General features: G+C 45.1%; 1 protein-coding gene across 4 annotated transcripts in view; it reads right to left on the bottom strand.

The window, feature by feature from the left end:
• Positions 1–19,074, bottom strand: part of ST3GAL6 (ST3 beta-galactoside alpha-2,3-sialyltransferase 6) — a 208,582-nt gene that overhangs the window by 152,606 nt on the left and 36,902 nt on the right. The window contains exon 1 of one of the 4 annotated variants that reach the window (XM_069761010.1): positions 8,584–8,765. The exons of 2 other annotated variants lie outside the window; for them this stretch is intronic. The gene's annotated coding sequence lies outside the window, so the exon portion shown is untranslated. Of the gene's footprint in view, positions 1–8,583; positions 8,766–19,074 lie in introns of those variants that run through there. One more of the 4 variants, XM_069761008.1, reaches the window with a different exon arrangement.

The raw sequence follows: 19,074 nt of genomic DNA, 5'->3' as shown, positions 1-19,074 counted from the left end.
GAAAGGACCAGAATAATGAATGCCACCATTTATGCACGAACACATCTATCTATATACATAATTGTCTAAGGGTCACTTCCGTCTGTCTGTCTGTCTGTCCTTCTGTCATGGTTATTCATTCGCTGATTGGTCTCGGCAGCTGCCTGTCATGGCTGCCGGGACCAATCAGCGACGGGCACAGTCCGATTAGTCCCTCTCCTACTCCCCTGCACTCACTGCCCGGCGCCCGCTTCGTAATCCCCTCCACTCACACAGGGTTAATGGCAGCGGTAACGGCCCACGGTGTAACGTACTCCGTTGCCGCTGCTATTAACACTGTGTGTCCCCAACTATTTACTCTTGATGCTGCTTATGCAGCATCAATAGTAAAATATGTCATGTTAAAAATAATAATAAAAAAAAAAAACCTGCTATACTCACCCTCCGCCGCCTTTTCCGCTCCTCCTCGCTACGCTCCCGGGACCGCTCCATTGCAAGCGGCAGACCTTAAAAGGGTCTTTACCAAATTCTAAAGTTAATGCTTCTAGTGGCTTTTGTAAAGTACAGGTGCTTCTCACAAAATTAGAATATCATCAAAAAGTTAATGTATTTCAGTTCTTCAATATAAAAAGTGAAACTCATTATATAGAGTCATTACAGAGTGATCTATTTCAGGTGTTTATTTCTGTTAATGTTGATGATTATGGCTTACAGCCAATGAAAACTCAAAAGTCGCTATCTCAGTAAATTAGAATACTTTATAACACCAGCTAGAAAAACGATGGCCTACTGAAATGTATGTTCAGTAAATACACTCAGTACTTGGTCAGGGCTCCTTTTGCATCAATTACTGCATCAATGCGGCGTGGTATGGAGGCGATCAGCCTGTGGCACTGCTGAGGGGTTATGGAAACCCAGGTTGCTTTGATAGCAGCCTTCAGCTCGTCTGCATTGTTGGGTCTGGTGTCTCATCTTCCTCTTGACAATACCCCATAGATTCTCTATGCGGTTAAGGTCGGGCGAGTTTGCTGGCCAATCAAGCACAGTGATACTGTTGTTTGTAAACCAGGTATTGGTACTTTTGGCAGTGTGGACAGGTACCAAGTCCTGCTGGAGAATGAAATTACCATGTACAAAAAGCTTGTTGGCAGAGGGAAGCATGAAGTGCTCTAAAATTTCCTGGTAGACGGTTGCGCTGACTTTGGTCTTGATAAAACACAGAGGACCAACACCAGCAGATGACATGGCTCCCCAAACCATCACTGATTGTGGAAACTTCACACTAGACCTCATGCAGCTTGGATTGTGGCCTCTCCACTCTTCCTCCAGACTCTGGGGCCTTGATTCCCAAATTAAATTCAAAATTTACTTTCATCTGAAAACAACACATTGGACCACTGAAGACACAAAAGAGAATAGTAAAACCAAAAACACTCAGTTTGAAAAAATGTTGCAGTAATCCGCAAGTGCTAGTAAAAGATGTAAAAAACAGGGTATTTGGTTGATACGTTTTTTGCAAAAAATGTATACTAAGCTGCTCTACCAATCTTCACGGTATACCCTTATCAGAGCAGTCCTAACTAATGTATGCAATCCCTATCTGATGTATTTAAAAACCTGATCATCTGTATATAACCTGTGTGAACAGGGTTCAGAGAGGAAAAATCCATGTGTGCATACAGGGTAGAACAGCTTTTGTGCAGATAGCCCAAGAGGAGTGGTGGAACTCCCCAGTCTTGTAGACACAAGAGAACAATTATGGAAACAGGAACACATGGGCTACTTGCACAGTGAACAAGTCTGTATGATCATGTTCACACACCACCAAGAAACCTGAAGACACAAAAGAGAATAGTAAAACCAAAAACACTCAGTTTGAAAAAATGTTGCAGTAATCCGCAAGTGCTAGTAAAAGATGTAAAAAACAGGGTATTTGGTTGATACGTTTTTTGCAAAAAATGTATACTAAGCTGCTCTACCAATCTTCACGGTATACCCTTATCAGAGCAGTCCTAACTAATGTATGCAATCCCTATCTGATGTATTTAAAAACCTGATCATCTGTATATAACCTGTGTGAACAGGGTTCAGAGAGGAAAAATCCATGTGTGCATACAGGGTAGAACAGCTGTGCAAGTAGCCCATGTGTTCCTGTTTCCATAATTGTTCTCTTGTGTCTACAAGACTGGGGAGTTCCACCACTCCTCTTGGGCTATCTGCACAAAAGCTGTTCTACCCTGTATGCACACATGGATTTTTCCTCTCTGAACCCTGTTCACACAGGTTATATACAGATGATCAGGTTTTTAAATACATCAGATAGGGATTGCATACATTAGTTAGGACTGCTCTGATAAGGGTATACCGTGAAGATTGGTAGAGCAGCTTAGTATACATTTTTTGCAAAAAACGTATCAACCAAATACCCTGTTTTTTACTAGCACTTGCGGATTACTGCAACATTTTTTCAAACTGAGTGTTTTTGGTTTTACTATTCTCTTTTGAGTCTTCAGGTTTCTTGGTGGTGTGTGAACATGATCATACAGACTTGTTCACTGTGCAAGTAGCCCATGTGTTCCTGTTTCCACATTGGACCACTGAGCAGCAGTCCAGTTCTTTTCCTCCTTGGCCCAGGTAAGACGCTTGTGGTGTTGTCTATTGGTCATGAGTGGCTTGACACAAGGAATGTGACACTTGTAGCCCATGTCCTGGATACGTCTGTGTGTGGTGGCTTTTGACACAATGACTCAAGCAGCAGTCCACTCCTTGTAAATTTCCCCAAATTTTTGAATGGCCTTTTCTTAACAATCCTTTCAAGGCTGTGGTTATCCCGGTTGCTTGTGCACCTTTTTCTACCTCACTTTTTCCTTCCACTCAACTTTGGAGTGTGTCAATGACTGCCTTCTGGACATATGTCATGTCAGCAGTCTTCCCAATGATTGTGGAGCCAACTGAAACAGACAAAGGGACCTTTTTAAACGCTTAGGAAGCATTTGCAGGTTTTTTTTGTTAATTATTCTAATTTACTGAGATAATGACTTTTGGGTTTTCATTAGCTGTAAGCCATAATCATCAACATTAACAGAAATAAACACTTGAAATAAATCACTGTTTGTAATGACTATATAATATATGACTCACTTTTTGTATTGAAGAACTGAAATAAATTAACTTTTTGATGATAGTCTAATTTTGTGAGAAGCACCTGTATATCTCTGAACGTACTGCAACTTAGGCAAGATGTTCAATCCATAACCATGTACACAGACAATAGAATTAGAAAAATCTGAATATAACAAACGAGCCTCCGCACTCCTGCACTGGAGGATTAGTAAGGGCCAAGGTCACAGATTCCCTCATTTTTTTCCAGAAGAAATAATGCAGTATTACTGCGCAATATTATCCTGCAAAATTACGGATATCATGACAGAATTCAGATTTTTGGCTGCTGTACCTTAACTTAGCCTTAAAAGCAAAATATTTGTCAGCATTTGAAGTCAATAAAAAAAAAATATATATATAGGTGCTACAATTGCCTTTAGGCACAGGGAGTAAATGCAGACCTTATTCTGACCGGAAGCAGAGAGACGACACAACAATGCTGCCTTTCCACTCACGTGCCGTACAGAGCGAGTTTCATGTACCTTTCAGGCCATGTTGACAATCTAAATGCTGCAGGGCTTTTTCCTCCTGCTTTTCATCTGTATACTTTCTATGGGTGTCTGCACAATAATACAGAATAACGATCTTCTCTGATTAGGGGTTGTTTTTTATTTTCCTTTTCCTTAATGCATTGAGATTTCAAGCAGTATTTTTTTTTATACAGAAAAACTTTGAATCTGCACTTAAAAATGCAACTTTCCTTTTTTTCTACATACATTTTTTTTCAGGTTCCCTATATAAGCCTATAGAGAGGGAGAGTACCAAAAATGCACAGTTCAACAGCTTCTTTAGATGCACAATGGGTTGGAGTTTTGCAGCACGGTGGCTCAGTGGTTTGCACTGCAGCGCTGGGGTCCTGGGTTCAAGTGCCACCAAGGACAACATCTGCAAAGAGTTTGTCTGTTCTCTCTGTGTTTGCGTGAGTTTCCTCCGGGTTCTCCGGTTTCCTCCCACACTCCAAAGACATACTGATAGGGAATTTAAATTGTGAACTCCAATGGGGACAGGGATGATAATGTGTGCAACCTGTAAAGCGCTGCGGAATATGTTAGCACTATATAAAAATAAAGATTATTATTATTACTAGATGGTGGCCCGATTCTAACGCACGGGTATTCTACGTATGCATGTACGTCTCGCTTAGCACAGCCACGCAGTATATAGCACAGACAGCCACGTAGTATATAGCACAGACAGCCACGTAGTATATAGCACAGACAGCCACGTAGTATATAGCAGACAGCCACGTAGTATATAGCAGACAGCCACGTAGTATATAGCACAGCCACGTAAAATATACCAACCACATACTATATAGCACAGCCCACGTAACACAGCCACATAGTATAAAGCACAGCCACATAGTATAAAGCACAGCCACATAGTATAAAGCACAGCCACATAGTATAAAGCACAGCCACATAGTATAAAGCACAGCCACATAGTATAAAGCACAGCCACATAGTATAAAGCACAGCCACATAGTATAAAGCACAGCCACATAGTATAAAGCACAGCCACATAGTATAAAGCACAGCCACATAGTATATAGGACAGCCCAGGTAATATATAGCACAGCCCAGGTAATATATAGCACAGCCCAGGTAATATATAGCACAGCCCAGGTAATATATAGCACAGCCCAGGTAATATATAGCACAGCCCAGGTAATATATAGCACAGCCCAGGTAATATATAGCACAGCCCAGGTAATATATAGCACAGCCCAGGTAATATATAGCACAGCCCACGCAGTATATAACACGCATCGGGTATTCTAGAATATGTCTTTACGTCGCACTTAGCACAGCCACGTAGTATTTAGCACAGCCACGTAGTATATAATACAGACAGCCACGTAGTGTATATACCACAGCCACGTAGTATATAGCAGCCACATAGTATATAACACAGCCCACGCAGTATATAACACTGCCCACGTAGTATATAGCAGCCAGGCAGTAAAAAACACAGCCCACATAGTATATAACATAGGCCACGCAGTATATAACAGCCCACGTAGTATATAGCAGCAAAGCAGTACATAACACAGCCCATGCAGTATATAACACTGCCCACGTACAGTAGTATATAACACTGCCCACGTAGTATATAGCACAGCCCACGTAATATATAGCACAGCCCACGTAATATATAGCACAGCCCACGTAATATATAGCACAGCCCACGTAATATATAGCACAGCCCACGTAATATATAGCACAGCCCACGTAATATATAGCACAGCCCACGTAATATATAGCACAGCCCACGTAATATATAGCACAGCCCACGTAATATATAGCACAGCCCACGTAATATATAACACAGCCCACGCAGTATATAACAAAGCCCACGCAGTATATAACACAGCCCACGTATATAGCAATGTGGGCACCATATTCCTGTTAAAAAAAAATGAAAATAAAAAAATAGTTATATACTCACCCTCCGTCATCCAACAAAGCTGTCCTGATACGCGCAATGCGGCCGCCAGCTCCCGTTCCCAGTGATAAAATGCATTTTTTTTGGGAACGGAAGCTGGCGGCAGCATCGGTGGACGTCGGAAGGTGAGAATAGTACAATTTTTTTTTTTGTTTATTATTTTTAACATTATATCTTTTTAAAAGTTGGTCCGGGATGGGGCGACACACTGGCACTGACTGGAGGGGAGTAGGGAGGGGGCACTGACTGGAGGAGAGTAGGGAGGGGGCACTGACTGGAGGGGAGTAGGGAGGGGGCACTGACTGGAGGAGAGTAGGGAGGGGGCACTGACTGGAGGAGAGTAGGGAGGGGGCACTGACTGGAGGAGAGTAGGGAGGGGGCACTGACTGGAGGAGAGTAGGGAGGGGGCACTGACTGGAGGAGAGGAGGGAGGGGGCACTGACTGGAGGAGAGGAGGGAGGGGGCACTGACTGGAGGAGAGGAGGGAGGGGGCACTGACTGGAGGAGAGGAGGGAGGGGGCACTGACTGAAGGGGAGTAGGGAGGGGGCACTGACTGGAGGAGAGTAGGGAGGGGGCACTGACTGGAGGAGAGTAGGGAGGGGGCACTGACTGGAGGAGAGTAGGGAGGGGGCACTGACTGGAGGAGAGTAGGGAGGGGGCACTGACTGGAGGAGAGTAGGGAGGGGGCACTGACTGGAGGAGAGGAGGGAGGGGGCACTGACTGGAGGAGAGGAGGGAGGGGGCACTGACTGGAGGAGAGGAGGGAGGGGGCACTGACTGGAGGGGAGTAGGGAGGGGGCACTGACTGGAGGAGAGGAGGGAGGGGGCACTGACTGGAGGAGAGGAGGGAGGGGGCACTGACTGGAGGAGAGTAGGGAGGGGGCACGGACTGGAGGAGAGTAGGGAGGGGGCACTGACTGGAGGAGAGGAGGGAGGGGGCACTGACTGGAGGAGAGTAGGGAGGGGGCACTGACTTGAGGGGAGTAGGGAGGGGGCACTGACTGGAGGAGAGGAGGGAGGGGGCACTGACTGGAGGAGAGGAGGGAGGGGGCACGGACTGGAGGAGAGTAGGGAGGGGGCACTGACTGGAGGAGAGGAGGGAGGGGGCACTGACTGGAGGAGAGTAGGGAGGGGGCACTGACTTGAGGGGAGTAGGGAGGGGGCACTGACTGGAGGAGAGTAGGGAGGGGCGAATTCGTAGCCGGACTAAGTCTAAAAAGCGCAGAGGGGGGAAAAAGTGCTGTATTTACACGAGGTTGGGAAACACTCTGTCGCCTCCATTGGCCCTAAGCTATTAACAGCAGAGATACAGGAGAGAAAGTCAGAAAAGCAACATCCTTGTACTAAAACCTGCTGGAAACGACACAGGACGACCACACGCCCAAAGCAGCAATGAAGAACAGAATGATATTAAACACATGTGGATTTGGAACCAGAAAAAGCATTTTTTTTTTTTACATTGGGAACACCAAATACAGTCACTCCCTCAAATACTCCACCCTTCCCAAGAAAAAAAACATTATGTCACAATCTCGTCTTCTCTCTAGAAGAAAAGCTCTTTTCACCGATCTGGGAGCTGCAGGACATCATTATGTAGCATAACAGTAACATTTACACCGCCAGAGAGAAGTCAGTGCGCAGTCAGTGACCGTAGGGGCGCAAGTACGGTGAAGAGACAAGCGGTCAGGAAAAGATGGTGTCACTTTACTCATGTGTCATCACAAAACCTTCCTTCTACCTTCTGCTTTACAATCGGTGCAGAGGATACATACATGATGCCAGAGGTCCGGACTCCTTAGACTATGTGCACACGTATTCTAGGTCCACCGCAGATTTTTCTGCAGCGGATTTGATAAATCCGCAGTGAAAAACCGCTGCGGATTTATAGCGTTTTTTTCTGCAGATTTCACTGCGGATTTCTATTGGAGCAGTTGTAAAACCGCTGCGGAATCCGCAGAAAGAAGTGACATGCTGCGGAATATAAACCGCTGCGTTTCTGCGCGGTTTTTTCCGCAGCATGTGCACAGTGTTTTTGGTTTCCCATAGGTTTACATTGAACTGTAAACTCAGGGGAAACTGCTGTGGATCCGCAGCAAAATCCGCATCGTGTGCACATACCCTTACACCTCAGACACACAAAACCTATGAGAAAATACCCTGCAGTTAGTGAATACTACTGGCACATGTAAACGGCATACGGCACTTGGTTCACACTACTTTGAACAAAAAAGGGGCCGAAGCCATCCCGCCACGACAGGTCCCGTTTGTTAGGCAATCCCTGCATGCGTTGAGGCCGTCGGGACTCGAATATATTATTGGAGCAGGCTCTAGAAACTCGGATAACACGTTATTCACTAGGGAGAATGTTTGGCTGGAAATGATGAGCAAGATGGGATCAGTCTAATTCCACAGAGTTCTCGATATTCCGAAGAGAAGGCCACAAGGCTTGGTCCTCGGCCATGGTGGACACATCAGGCTTTATTGTGGCAGCAGAGCTGAGCTTTGCATGTGTACTAACCCTTTATTATTGCACAGCTGGCGAGTGATCAGTCTCACAAATGATTGATTCTGTAGTCCGGGAGATATGTAGCTATATACATGGTGCTGCTCATTTATTGAGGCACATAGCGCTCCCAGTTTACCCCTGTGTGTTGCCGGCAGTTCACATTGTGCAATGTCAGGTTAGTGCCGCCATTCGGTGCGTCGCACTGGAAGAAGGGACTTTACCTTAACAAAAGAAAACACGTGGAATAACAAGTCTGTCACTTGTCTGAACATTCTCCTGTAGTGCTAGTAAACTGGAAGCGGCACGCACACCATGACATCATGTCTGGGCACTGATGACTGTATCCATGGCTGGAATAGCTGCAGATTATCATCTTAGATACATTACTGCACCGTATAGACTGAAAATACACAAGTACAAAGCACGAAATCCAAGAGATTTCCAGGCAATCATCATATGACTATGGAGGAAAGGCACGGATACTGTTTACCTGCAAAAATGTGTGAAACATTCACAATCATTTGAGGGTCATAGCAATTTGGCGAAATACGGTGCCAATCCAGCATCAGCGCCAGAGATCCACCCCGCGTTATTGTAATAAATTGCCCAGAGCATCGATTTCTGGGTTCAATCCCATGGTTTCATCGTCCCATCAGTGATTTTGTGGGAACTAACACCTAAACAAACAGAACAAAGTGTCCAGTTAAATGCCAGTACACCCAAAAACAACTGCATAAAGGTGAGGCCAAAAGGAGCGCCCGGGTCTTGTTATTTCTGGCTGTCGCGGAATTCAATTTGCTCGTTAAACTATCACTTAATTTTACTGATGAAACGATTGTTCCCTCTCAAAATTGCAGCAACTAACTAACAAATTATGCAAAACCCAAATCCTACACCCAGCCACAAAACATGCGGGGATTTCATGAGATATACATGCGGGCGCAGGAATCCGAGCACCTGCGATACTCTGTGCCTATCCAAGCACCCTAGGCAAACTCGAAAAACAAGCACTCGCGCTCTCACTAGTAGACCTGCAATACGGCAGGGGTCACACAAGCTCATAACATCCGATGTGATGCGCTAATGACCCTGGGATCCAGCTCCGCTGCGAGCGTGATCCGAGTGTCAGTGCCCTAATCTCCGATCCTCTCGCATCAGACACGGAGGAAAGGAGAAAGTCATTTCTCCATCTCCTCCATTGTCGGTCTCCTGTGTTTATGGGATTGCACTGGGATGACATCCGAGTGCAGTGAGGGTGCTAATTAAATTAAAGGGAACCTGTCACCCCGTTTTTTGAGATTGAGCTATAAATACTGTTAAATAGGGCCTGCGCTGTGTGTTCCTATAGTGTATGTAGTGTACCCCGATTCCCCATGTATGCTGAGAAATAACTTACCAAAGTCGCCGTTTTCGCCTGTCAATCAGGCTGGTCAGGTCGGGAGGGCGTGGTGACATCGGTGGTTCTTCCTCAGCTTTACGTTGGTGGCGTAGTGGCGTAGTGGTGAAGACACAGCGCGCGATCTGCGCTGTCATCCTTTTCGTCGGTGGGGGCGGCCATCTTCCTGGGGCCGCGCGTGCGCAGATCGAGTGCTCTGCTGCACGGGGCTTCAGGAAAATGGCCGCGGGATGCCGCGCGTGCGCATTAGAGATCGCAGCGGCCATTTTCCCAAAGCCGAGATGCAAACTCGGCTTTGGGAAAATGGCCGCCGCGATCTCTAATGCGCACGCGCGGCATCCCGCGGCCATTTTCCTGAAGCCCCGTGCAGCAGAGCACTCGATCTGCGCACGCGCGGCCCCAGGAAGATGGCCGCCCCCACCGATGCAAGGGATTAAAGCGCAGATCGCGCGCTGTGTCTTCACCACTACGCCACTACGCCACCAACGTAAAGCTGAGGAAGAACCACCGATGTCACCACGCCCTCCCGACCTGACCAGCCTGATTGACAGGCGAAAACGGCGACTTTGGTAAGTTATTTCTCAGCATACATGGGGAATCGGGGTACACTACATACACTATAGGAACACACAGCGCAGGCCCTATTTAACAGTATTTATAGCTCAATCTCAAAAAACGGGGTGACAGGTTCCCTTTAAAGGGAACCTGTCACCCCGAAAATCGCGGGTGAGGTAAGCCCACCGGCATCAGGGGCTTATCTGCAGCATTCTGTAATGCTGTAGATAAGCCCCCGATGTTACCTGAAAAAGGAGAAAAAGACGTTATATTATACTCACCCAGGGGCGGTCCCGCTGCTGGTCTGGTCGGATGGGCGTCTCTGGTCAGCTCCGGCGCCTCCCATCTTCATTACAAGACGTCCTCTTCTGATCTTCAGCCACGGCTCCGGCGCAGGCGTACTTTGCTCTGCCCTCTTGAGGGCAGAGGATAGTACTGCAGTGCGCAGGCGCCGGAAAGGTCAGAGGCCCGGCGCCTGCGCACTGCAGTACTTTGTCTGCCCTCAACAGGGCAGAGCAAAGTACGCCTGCGCCGGAGCCGTGGCTGAAGATCAGAAGAGGACGTCTTGTAATGAAGATGGGAGGCGCCGGAGCTGACCAGAGACGCCCATCCGACCAGACCAGCAGCGGGACCGCCCCTGGGTGAGTATAATATAACGTCTTTTTCTCCTCTTTCAGGTAACATCGGGGGCTTATCTACAGCATTACAGAATGCTGCAGATAAGCCCCTGATGCCGGTGGGCTTACCTCACCCGCGATTTTCGGGGTGACAGGTTCCCTTTAAAGGAATAGAAATCCTTCCAGGCATGCTCAGTGTAAAAAAACAGAATCTGTTGCTGGATTCCGTCATTTGACGGACAGCAACGGATCCTGCGGCCATAGGCTTCCATTCTAGCCAATGACGGACGCCGCAGGATCCGCTGCTGTACGTTTTTTTCGACGCAGACAAAAAATGTTACATTGAACGTTTTTTTTCCAGACGACGGTCTGCCAAAACACGACGGATCCGTCGCACAACGGATGCGACGTGTGGCCATCCGTCGCTAATACAAGTCTATGGGGAAAAAAACGGATCCTGCGGGCACATTTGCAGGATCCATTTTTTTTTTCTCCAAAACGACGCATTGCAATGGGTCTGAAGAGACGGAAGTGTGAAAGTAGCCTAAAGATGCAGCCACATTACAGCCATCTGCATTAATCTCACACATCATCAGATCGCTTACGGTAATCACATTCTTACTACTGAAGCAATACAGCAAAGAAAACAGATTAGGGGAGCAGAGAAGGCAGAACATAGCATACACACAATATAAGGGTATGTGCACACCGCACCTTCTTCAGATGGATTCTGCCTGAAATCCGCCAATAGGGCAAGTTCACACTAGGTGTTTTATCATCGTTCTTTTTCACGCTAGATTTGTCTCTTGTGCATGCTGATAAAGTTTAGTGTTGAAAAAAAGAAAAGTCGTATTCCACAGAATCAGGCTTTGGCACAAAAAACGCTGCAAAACTTGATACCGGCGTTTTTGGTGATTTTTTTCAATGTTTTTTTTCACCACCCATTCAAGTCAATGGGTGAAAAACGTTGAAAAAACACTGAAAGAAGTGACATCCTCTATGTCTAAAACAGTATGCAAAGCACAAAATGCTGATTGACAAAAAAAAAATGTGTGTGCATGAGATTTCTAAAATCTCATAGGCTTTGCTGGTATTGTAAAACGCAGCTAAAAATTAGCATGAAAAAAAGCATTAAAAATGCAAAAACGCCCAGTGTGAACTTAACCATAAAGTGCAGTAGCGTCGCTGCACAGCCAACAGCATTAAAAAACAACTTTCTGTGCACATCTCCAGTCTTTTAATACTCCGCTTACACGAATGGAAATTGTTAAGTGATTAAAAGAAGCAAAATGTACATTCTTCGGGAGTATTTGTTTAGAAGACGCCTGCTCTTTATAGTTGAAAATACAGAGAACAGACAAAAGCAGAGGAGAAAGAGGGCAACAAAGAAAGAGGGCAACAAAGAAAGAGGGCAACAAAGAAAGAGGGAAACAAAGAAAGAGGGAAACAAAGAAAGAGGGAAACAAAGAAAGAGGGCAACAAAGAAAGAGGGCAACAAAGAAAGAGGGCAACAAAGAGTGGGCAACAAAGAAAGAGGGCAACAAAGAAAGAGGGCAACAAAGAAAGAGGGGAACAAAGAAAGAGGGCAACAAAGAAAGAGGGCAACAAAGAAAGAGGGCAACAAAGAGTGGGCAACAAAGAAAGAGGGCAACAAAGAAAGAGGGCAACAAAGAAAGAGGGCAACAAAGAAAGAGGGGAACAAAGAAAGAGAGAAAATGCCAAACCTGCCAGCAAACCTTGGGGGTTCCAGCAACGTCTCGACTCTTAAACGTTGGCTGCACATATCCTAAGGGTAGGTTCACCTGGTGTTTTCCTATCTTTTTTTGTGGCAGACAAATCAGACATCATATTTAAGAGAAATACAACCAGGAATCAATGTGGATTTGGACAAGCTTTTTGGTTCTCACAGTTTTTCCTTTCTTTTACACGCTTTTGAATCAGTGTTTGACCCATGTTATGATTTAACAAGTCAAAATTCACGTATAAAAAAAAAAAACCTCCGTGTGAACACAGGCTAGGGGAGATGGGTGACTGCAGGCGCCTCTTATCTCTAGTGAAGAACAAAAGTAGTGGGTAAGAAATCATAGTTTCCCCAAAGGCTGACCTCAGTTGGCGCTATGTGTTGTCAAAATCTTAAAGAAATTCTTATTTTACTTGGAGTGGAAAAACACAAACAAACAAAAAACCCTGAGATTTATCTGCAATCTGTAGCTCATTGTGTGTATTATAGATTCCTTTTGTTACATGACGCTTTTGCAGCAAAGTCTATACATAGCACAGTTCACTGACAAAACAAGTGACTTCAGGGGAGATACCATTTGGAAAACTCAACCTTCCGGCAAGGATTGTGTTCTCTTTCTCTCCAAAACGCAGTAGTTCAAGATTTCCTCTAAAGTTATCGGACACGTAGCTCTGATATAGCATGGCTACTGTGTATGCAGGCGCCATCACATTATCTACAGGTGCAGCACCTTTAACCACAGATTATACAGCAGGAAGCACAAATGACGTTAGGTTTGTGTATATATTTATAAGCACACACAGCTTAGCAGGATTAAACACTTGATTTTCCTTGTATGGGGAAACTCTCACACAATAGCCGCTGCACAGAATGTTTTTCACTTTAAATATTTTTATTGAGTTTTAACAACATTGACATGAAAATAGAACATTTGCTCAAGAATAACGATAAAAAAATTGATAGTTGTTAATATTAAGTTGTCTTTAAACATTAGAATATAAGTATAAATCAGCTTGATGAGGCCTTAATATAAGATCTTACATGAAGCAAATAATGAGTGTGCTAGAGGAACGCAAAGAAAGGATGGCGGAAAGAGAAAGAATGGGAAGGAAAAAAAATAACAACACAGAAACCAGCACTTCGTCGGAGACCATGCCTGCCGTGGGCCCGTGACATTCAAGTATTATTTTCTAATATCCAGATTGCCAGGTCTCACTCCCCTCACTGAATAATATCTAACATGTGCATTGGCGACTGTCATCACGTGCAATCATGTTTTCCATTTTCATTATATTGCTAACCTCTTCCACAGAACGTGGAAGTTTTGGGGGATTTGTGGAATAATTGACTTAACAGCTGTTAAGGTGCCTAAGGATATCTTTCTTTGCCTAAAAAGATTTGGGGGTGGGGGCATAGAATGTGACTCTGCTACCAGGGAGACTATTGAACTCCATACCCCCAAACCAATGAGCATTCCCACCATCTATGTACCATAGACCCCGCTGCACCACCACCAGCACAAGTCCGAGAGTATGAATGCTTTTTTGCCAATCCTCCTCTGAAATTTGACTACCCAATTCCTTCTCCCAAGCCTCAGTAAAGGGTATAGAGCAGTGTTCCCAGTCCTCACGGACCCCATGGGTCATGTTCTCAGGATTTCCTTAGTATTGCACTGGTGGTGGAAGCTTCATCAAGCCCTCAGGAATTCTCTCACCTATGCAACACTATGAAAATCCTGAAAACATGACCTGTGTGGACCGTGAGGACTGGAGTTTGGGAAACACTGGTATGGAGTCATTGCAGGCGTTCCTTTGTATATACAACATAGCAGTTTAGTACAAGGACTTACTTGAGTGATTAAGGTTTCAAATGAAGCGAGTTTATCCTTTATTCTAGTCAGAGATATGCAAGAATTTATAAGTGACCTGAACTGGAAATATGCCAGCCAGAACAGACACCTACCTGAACAAGCGCTACCAAAAACTTATGTAAAGCAAGGAAAAGAGTCTGATCCCATGTCTCAATCTAACCCCAGTGGATCTATCCCAGATTACAAATAAGCAAACACCTGAAGCATTGGTTATCAAACAAGGGCGTCAATGGACCCAACCCATCAGATACAGCATTCGGATGTGTTATAATGCACCAGTGTGACCCCGGCCTAAGACTTGTGAAAAGTGTTAGGTGAGCATTGGTTATCGATTAGTGTGTACCTGCATTTTGTCGATCCAAGCTAGACAAGCTGGTGCACAGAATTAATAAGAAATGCCAAGGAGCTGAAAATGGACGCAGCAAAGAGAAATATTTATACAGAAGGTTTCCCATTTCTACGGGGGATGACCGTCATCTTCATGGTGCAGCAAAACACTGAAGAGCGTCTTTTTAGCGCATAGGGAAATCGGCCGAATATTACAGCAGCAGCATTAAGGGAAGATTCACCACATCTTATCCACACGCTGTGTAAAAAAAAGTCATAAATCGACTTGCGGTGTGGATCTCCAACCCCCTTCATGTCAGTTTCTACTGTAGCTATCACCACGGAAATAAGCTTAACCCCTTAGTGACAGAGCCAATTTGGTACTTAATGACCAGGCCAATTTTTGCAATTCTGACCACTGTCACTTTATGAGGTTATAACTCTGGAACGCTTCAACGGATCCCGCTGATTCTGAGATTGTTTTTTCGTGACATATTGTACTTCATGTTAGTGGTAACATTTCTTCGATATTACTTGCGATTATTTAATAATAATAATAATAATAATAATAATTTTATTTATATAGCGCCAACATATTCCGCAGCGCTTTACAAATTATAGAGGGGACTTGTACAGACAATAGACATTACAGCATAACAGAAATACAGTTCAAAACAGATACCAGGAGGAGTGAGGGCCCTGCTCGCAAGCTTACAAACTATGGGGAAAAGGGGAGACACGAGAGGTGGATGGTAACAATTGCTTTAGTTATTCGGACCAGCTATAGTGTAAGGCTCAGGTGTTCATGTAAAGCTGCATGAACCAGTTACCTGCCTAAGTATGTAGCAGTACAGACACAGAGGGCTAATACTGCATAAAGTGTATGAGAACATGATGCGAGGAACCTTTTTTTTTTTTTTTTTTTTATTATAAATAGGCCACACAGGGATCGTTAGGTTAATGCATTGAGGCGGTAGGCCAGTCTGAACAAATGAGTTTTTAGGGCACGCTTAAAACTGTGGGGATTGGGGATTAATCGTATTAACCTAGGTAGTGCATTCCAAAGAATCGGCGCAGCACGTGTAAAGTCTTGGAGACGGGAGTGGGAGGTTCTGATTATTGAGGATGCTAACCTGAGGTCATTAGCGGAGCGGAGGGCACGGGTAGGGTGGTAGACTGATACCAGGGAGGAGGTGTAGGGTGGTGCTGAGCCATGGAGTGCTTTGCGGATGAGGGTAGTAGTTTTGTACTGGATTCTGGAGTGGATGGGTAGCCAGTGTAATGACTGGCACAGGGTAGAGGCATCGGTGTAACGGTTGGTGAGGAATATGATCCTGGCTGCAGCATTCAGGACAGATTGGAGCGGGGAGAGTTTGGTAAGAGGGAGGCCGATTAGTAGAGAGTTACAATAGTCCAGACGAGAATGAATAAGTGAAACAGTCAGAGTTTTTGCAGAGTCGAAATTAAGAAAAGGGCGAATTCTAGAAATGTTTTTGAGATGCAGGTAAGAAGAGCGAGCCAGTGATCGGATGTAGGGGGTGAATGAAAGGTCAGAATCAAGGATGACCCCAAGGCAGCGGGCATGTTGCTTTGGAGTAATGGTGGAACCGCACACGGAGATGGCAATGTCAGGCAAAGGTAGGTTAGTAGAGGGAGAGAACACGAGGAGTTCAGTTTTTGACAGGTTTAGTTTCAGATAGAGGGAGGACATGATGTTAGAGACAGCGGTAAGACAATCACTGGTGTTTTCTAAAAAGGTCGGTGTGATATCGGGAGCAGAAGTGTATAATTGGGTGTCGTCAGCATAGAGATGGTACTGGAAACCAAATCTACTGATTGTTTGTCCAATAGGGGCAGTATACAACGAGAAGAGTAGGGGGCCTAGGACTGATCCTTGAGGAACCCCAACAGTAAGGGGAAGGTGAGAGGAGGAGGAACCAGCAAAACATACAGTGAAGGATCGGTCAGAGAGATAGGAGGAGAACCAGGAGAGAACGGTGTCCTTGAGGCCGATGGAGCGGAGCATAGTGAGGAGGAGCTGATGATCCACAGTGTCGAATGCTGCAGAGAGATCCAAGAGAATTAGCATGGAGTAGTGACCATTAGATTTAGCTGTTAGTAGGTCATTAGAGACTTTAATGAGGGCAGTTTCAGTAGAGTGTAAAGAGCGGAAGCCAGATTGAAGAGGGTCGAGAAGAGAGTTATCTGAGAGATAGCGGGTAAGACGGGAGTGGACCAGGCGTTCGAGGAGTTTAGAGATGAAGGGAAGATTAGAGACAGGTCTATAATTAGCGGCACAGTTTTGATCGAGGGATGGTTTTTTAAGTAATGGATGTATGATGGCATGCTTAAATGAGGAGGGAAAAATACCGGAAGTGAGGGAAAGGTTGAATATTTTTGTTAGGTGAGAGGTGATAGCCGGGGAAAGGGACTGGAGGAGATGTGACGGAATGGGGTCACTGGTGCAAGTGGTCGGGCGAGAAGATGCAAGGAGCCTGCTTACTTCTTCTTCTGTAACTGCTTCAAAGTCAGAGAGTGAACTAGATGCAGTGGGGGAGGGAGGACAGTGCATGGTATGAAGAGATTGGGAGATGATTTCCTGTCGAATGTGGTCAATTTTTTCTTTGAAGTAATTGGCCAGATCGTCAGCACGGAGATCCGTGGTTGGGGCCTGCTCTCTTGGGTTGAGTAGGGACTGGAACGTGTCAAAGAGACGTTTAGGGTTATTGGACAGGGAGGTGATGAGGGTGTTGAAGTAGGTTTGTTTGGAGAGGTGAAGGGCAGAATTGTATGTCTTTAGCATGAACTTATAATGGATGAAATCTTCGGGTAGATTAGATTTTCTCCACAGACGTTCTGCGCACCTGGAGCACCGCTGCAGGAAACGTGTTTGCAGCGTGTGCCACGGTTGTTGCCGTCTGTGCCGAGTTGTTTTATGTATAGGAGGAGCAGCTTCATCCAGAGCACTTTGCAGGGTTTCATTGTAATGCTTCAATGCAGAATCAGGACATGAGATGGAGGAAATAGGGGCCAATGAGGACTGCAAGTTCATCATAAGTTTCTGGGTGTTAATGTCCTGTATGTTTCTATAGGTGTGGAAAGTGGGGGTGACCTGAGCGGGATGGCAGTTCTTGATAGAGAATGAAAGAAGGTTGTGGTCAGAGAGCGGGAGAGGGGAGTTTGTGAAGTCATCCACTGAGCAAAGTCGGGAGAAGACCAAGTCAAGGGAGTTTCCATCTTCATGTGTTGGAGAGTTAGTATGCTGCGAGAGGCCAAAAGAGGAGGATAGAGATAAAAGGTGAGAAGCAGATGGGGAGAGGGGAGAGGCAATGGGGATGTTGAAATCACCCATGATAAGGGTGGGGGTGTCACAGGAGAGAAAGTGTGGAAGCCAGGTGGCAAAGTGATCCAGGAACTGATGAGAGGGGCCGGGAGGACGATACACCACCGCCACTCGCATGGAGAAGGGGACGTAGAGTCTGACCACATGGACCTCAAAGGAAGGGAAGACAAGTGAGGGTACTTGGGGGATAACTTGGAAAGTACATTTGGGTGAAAGGAGCAGACCAACGCCTCCACCTGCTCTGTTGTCTGATCTTGTTTTATGAAAAAAACGGAAATATGGCGAAAATTTTTAAAATTTTGCAATTTTCAAACTTTGTATTTTTATGCCCTTAAATCAGAGAGATATGTCATGAAAAATAGTTAATAAATAACATTTCCCACATGTCTACTTTACATCAGCACAATTTTGGAAACAAAATTTTTTTTTGTTAGGGAGTTATAAGGGTTAAAAGTTGACCAGCAATTTCTCATTTTTACAACACCATTTTTTTTTAGGGACCACATCACATTTGAAGTCATTTTGAGGGGTCTATATGATAGAAAATAATGAAGTGTGACACCATTCTAAAAACTACACCCCTCAAGGTTCTCAAAACCACATTCAAGAAGTTTATTAACCCTTTACGTGCTTCACAGGAACTGAAACAATGTGGAAGGAAAAAAATGAACATTTAACTTTTTTTTGCAAACATCTTAATTCAGAACCATTTTTTTTATTTTCACAAGTGTAAAAACAGAAATGTAACCATAAATTTTGTTATGCAATTTCTCCTGAATACGCCAATACCCCATATGTGAGGGTAAACCACTGTTAGGGCGCACCGCAGAACTTAGAAGTGAAGGAGCGCCGTTTGACTTTTTCAATGCAGAATTGGCTGGAATTGAGATCGGACACCATGTCACATTTAGAGAGCCCCTGATGTACCTAAACAGTGGAAACTCCCCACAAGTGACACCATTTTGGAAACTAGACCCCTTAAGGAACTTATCTAGATGTGTGGTGAGCACTTTGAACCCCCAAGTGCTTCACAGAAGTTTATAATGTAGAGCCGTGAAAATAAAAAATCGCTTTTGTTTACACAAAAATGATCTTTTCGCCCACAAATTCTTATTTTCACAAGGGTAACAGG

Source organism: Ranitomeya imitator, chromosome 3 (genome assembly GCF_032444005.1).
Source record: "Ranitomeya imitator isolate aRanImi1 chromosome 3, aRanImi1.pri, whole genome shotgun sequence".
Taxonomy (NCBI): domain Eukaryota; kingdom Metazoa; phylum Chordata; class Amphibia; order Anura; family Dendrobatidae; genus Ranitomeya; species Ranitomeya imitator.
The sequence above is the reverse complement of the archived record's forward strand: the minus strand, read 5'-3'. Positions and strand labels throughout refer to the sequence as shown.